This window comes from Pinus tabuliformis, chromosome 7 (assembly GCF_031772625.1).
Source record: "Pinus tabuliformis cultivar Carrire ecotype Pingquan chromosome 7, CPIR1, whole genome shotgun sequence".
Taxonomy (NCBI): Eukaryota; Viridiplantae; Streptophyta; class Pinopsida; order Pinales; family Pinaceae; genus Pinus; species Pinus tabuliformis.
Genome location: NC_142293.1, coordinates 1,561,510,933 through 1,561,515,676, shown reverse-complemented (window position 1 = coordinate 1,561,515,676; position 4,744 = coordinate 1,561,510,933). Strand labels below are relative to the sequence as shown.

The 4,744-nt window shown below is 36.5% G+C and overlaps 2 pseudogenes; one reads left to right on the top strand and one right to left on the bottom strand.

The window, feature by feature from the left end:
* Positions 1-673: 673 nt before the first annotated feature.
* On the bottom strand, positions 674-3,770 carry LOC149253996 (glucan endo-1,3-beta-glucosidase 11 pseudogene; annotated as a pseudogene).
* A 98-nt stretch (positions 3,771-3,868) lies between these two features.
* On the top strand, positions 3,869-4,495 carry LOC149253995 (benzyl alcohol O-benzoyltransferase pseudogene; annotated as a pseudogene).
* Positions 4,496-4,744: the final 249 nt, after the last annotated feature.

The following is a 4,744-nucleotide window of genomic DNA, read 5'->3' as shown; positions in this document are numbered from 1 at the left end:
AAGTTCAAGTATAAGCCATGTTTAACAAAGTGAAACTAAATAGTTAGTTTCCCAGAAAAATGGAAGTCCTAATCTGTATTAAGGTTACAATTCAATATAGGAAGTACTACCCATTTGGAGAATGTGTCAAACATTAGCCAGTACAATAAATATATCTTGCAATTACAGACATCACATATATATCAATTCATGTATCCTCTAAAATATACAAAGTTGACACCACATCAAAATTTCCTTCTCATTCCTCATTGAATATAAGCATTCTACTCCATACGTTCAAAACAATACAAAATTATCCAATCCACTGGGTTGCGATAGCCTATAGCGCATGAAAAACATAAACACAAAGCTTCACTAGAGAAGCAGAATAAGTTGTCTGAATTTCATATCTAGGAAGTGGTACTATAAATAAATATGTCGAATAAGCTCCCAATGGTTCTATTAGTACATGTGACGATTAAGTTTAAATCACATTTTGGATAACCTGCTGAAATTCCTCAGCCTGCCAAAATTATTTGTAAGTACACCATCACAACAAGCATCTGATTCAGATAATGAGTATTACAATTGGTCCAATGTTCTGGAAAAAGGATTGGCTTTTACAATCTTTGATATCCAAGAGGAAGGGATGAAATTGAGTTACTGAAAGCACCTTGCCAATTTTATTGGATGCTCATTCTTGAGGATAGTGACAAGATCCATAGCCTGAACCAAAACAACCCATGATCTAACCAGTCAGACCCTCATTTTAATAGTTTATATTGAAAATTTTAGTGACCTGCACGCTGGTATCTTCATGGCGATTTTGGTTTAAAAATTTGAACTATACATTATGAGAGTGATTATAGTGGATAAATTAGAATATAGAAGAATACTTCCATGTCCAATTCCCAATATATGGAAATTTAATGTATGGAATCATATTAAATATGAGGCACAAAAACAAATAATGCATCATACTTTTCAAGTAGCCAAAAAAAGGGAAAAATTAAAGGAATACATTCCCTAGAACATAAAATGAGTGGAATAATCCTTACTTGGATTGGTAAATGTGACCATACCAGTGCCTTTGAAATCACAATTCTAGTAGTTTCTACTGTGAATCTGATAGTAATTATTCATTGTATATGAAGCACGGGCATGAACAATATTTGGATTATAGTAAGGTCCACCTTGACGAATTGAAGCACGATTTTCACTACCCATCCCACAAGAAAAATCAAAAGACTCTTGAAGAACAGATGAATCAGAACTTGGTTTGGCAATGCAATAAAAAACACTGCCAAGGCCTCCCCTTGAACCTTTTGGTGGTCTTGAGAATAACTAAATCACGTTAGGTGGTGGGCTTGCAGGAGGAAAATATGGTGGAGGAGGAGATGCACACCAACCACAACTAAAATCTACATCATATAATTTTGAACCATCCAGGTTTAGCAGCCCAAAGTTCCTCTTAGTGGTTGGCCCTAGTTTATGGTTCTCATTAAAAAGTGCAAAAATAAAGGCATCTATGATTCTATAGGGCTCACTGGAGTTCTTTAATTGGAAGTAACATGTTTGACGACTCTAGTGTTGTAATTCTAGAATTCTTAAGATTCAATCCTATATCATCTGGCTCTCCTTTGGAAGGCCAACCAGTCTCAGAGACAGTTACAGGGATAGTGTCATTGTGAACCAAAGCAACCATAACAGAGTAAATGGAATGAATTTGAGCATCTAGCATATTGTTATAGGTGAACCCTTTTGGATTTGAAACCCCTAGAGACTACCCAAACATCACATAGTCCATTGAAACTTCTTTGGACTTGTCTTTGTTTGCAAAATAAGGATATGAATTCAACATGAATAGAACACCTGTATCATCCAAGAATTGGAGGGGAGGATTCAAAATTGGTAGCAAACTAGTAGCAAATGTGGAGGCCGAAGGAGGAAAGGAACTTGAAAGGATAGCCATATGGTGTGGAGTAGATACCTTAATATTGTCATCCAAGCCTAAAGAAACCAAACTAGAATGAATGTTTTGTATTGCAAGCACTAGTTCAGAGTCTAATGACCCATAACTATTTGTAAGGACCTCATTCCCTACGGTTATCATAAATATTAAGGTTGAAGGGTAGTAAGGAGAAATCCTCTAAGCCACCCAAGCTTGGCTTGTAGTTGGACTTTCACTTATCCTATGGACTTTCTCATTCTCAAGACCCACAACAACCGCAATGCCTATGTTGGAAAATGCTTACAGTATAGAGGAATATGAGTTATAGATCTTGACTCTATTGACAATGATGTTTCCAATCATCTTAGTTACTTGCTTCGGTGATGGAAATTTATTCCTTTTTGTTCCATAGTTTACACCAATTCCAGGGTTTGGTTGTGATGATTCCTCCGACTCATTTTCCCCTGCAATGTGAAATACCAAAAAACATACAACCATAACCCACATTAACCCAATTTTTGGCCTTAATGGATGGAGGAACCCTTCAAATTTCAAAAACCCACATTAACACAACATGCAGCCACTGATGCTTCAAAACATAGAGTCTGTATATATATTCAATGGATAATGAAGTTCTTAGATCGATTTATTACCTTTTGAAATCAAAAGAATCGAAATATATGCAACAACTAGTAGAGTTTTATATGAATGCAGTCTTTGACAATCCATCTTGAACAAAGATACAATCCTGATACCTTCAATGTACCTTTAGACTACTACCCTTATTGGCTTAGAATGATCAATTTTTGAATTATTTGTGCATTACACCCATACCAACTTCTTTTTCTGAAATTTGCTTTTAAAACCGAGACTAAGATATTGTCTAATCCACCCACAGGGATGAGTAAAGTCCCATACACCTTCTTCTATAACAAGCCTCTGGTTTGAATTAATCAAGTATATACTATCTAATAACATGAACCCTAATAAGTCTCTACAAAGATGGTACAACACCATACACACCACATCGCTATCTACCATCAAAGCATGTAACAGTAGAACCTAACCATTATAGATAATTAATTAAAATATATTGATATTAAGCATGGTTTATTTATCAACTCATGAGAGAGGGAGGCAGGTAAAATAATTTTGTTTTGGGGGAATTTCAAGCTTAGCTTTGATAGTGGTCGGGGAGAGAGTGGTTATTTATGTCACTAGATTTTGTAACTAACATTAACACTATTAAAAAAAAAAAATTGTAAACTAAATCTCTATCACCCACTTAATCACTTGCACAACTATATAAATTAAATGGTTGGTAAATATGATAAGAATCAATCCATAGTAAGCATCAAAATACTTATCTCACTTTACCATAGAAATTCCTAATTTCTAAATAAGCTTGTTACAATACCATGACCTAATACCATGAGTTATCAATACCACATGCCAAAAAAACTATAACACGTATTTATATAAAAAAATTAATTTATTAATTTAATTAAAATGACAAAAAATAATAATTACTTTAGACATAAATCTCAATTTTTAACTTATATCACTTTGAATATTCTAGAAAATTTAACTTATATATTATTACAAATATTCTAAAACCTTTAATAAAAATTATATCCCTACTTAATAAATATTAATATTTAAATTGAAATTTTAAAATCTCTATCATAAAATAAAACACAATCCTATCAATAAAATTATTAATAATTAAATTACAATTTTAAAAACCCCTTTCCAAAATAATAAACATATGAGACCACGTTGTACTGGTCACATCACCTGATAATATCTCACCAAACGCTTGCTTCGTCGTCTTCCCCATCTCGAAACAAGTCTGCAACGCACTGCATCCTGCTCTGCTGATCTTCGATTGCGTGATTGCGTCATAGTTTTTCATTGATTCTCGATACCTTTGTTTTCATGGCTGCTCTGAATATGAAGGTCACCAGAAAGCCGACTGTCGTCCTCGCTCGTTCCCTGCCTACTCCGAAAGGGTTGCTATACCTTTCCAATCTAGATGATCAACTGTCTTTCAGATTTCATATTTCCGTCATCCAATTCTATCGCTTCAATCCGTCGAAAAGAAGTGAGGATACCGCCAAAGTTATCAGAGAAGCGCTGGTGAAGGTTTTGGTATTTTACTATCCTTTTGCCGGAAGATTGAGAGAAGCGCCCTTCGATAAGCTCCTCGTGAACTGCACCAGCGAAGGCGTGTTGTTTGTAGAAGCTGATGCCGATGTTTCCATGGAGGAATTCAGAGACCTGCACCCGCCCTCCCCTAATTGGCTGATCTGCTGCATGATGTGCCGGGCTAAAAAACTATTACCAATTCTCCCCTCATTCTCATTCAGGTTAATTCACTCATGCTTTGATGAACTCAATTCATATTCCAGGTTGAGATGCGGAGGGTTCATATTGGCCATTCGTTTGAATCACACCATGAGCGACGCGCTTGGCCTCGTTCAGTTCTTGAAATCTCTCGGCGAAATGGCGAGGGAAGCTGCGACGCTTTCGGTTCATCCACTCTGGGAAAGAGAAATCCTCTGACCCCGGACGAATCCCACAGTTAAATTCCCCCACTATGAATATGATCAAATCGAAGACAAAGACGGGCAGATGGCGAACGTGAAGGAGATGAGGCAGAGTTCATTCTTTTTCGGGCCGAAGGAGATCAAGTCGCTGAAGAGACAAGCAGCAGGGCAAGGCAAGTGCCCGAGCTTTGAAGCTCTGTCGGCGTGTTTGTGGCGTTCGAGAACAAGAGCTCTTATTCGCCCGATTCGACCCACGACTTCCCGA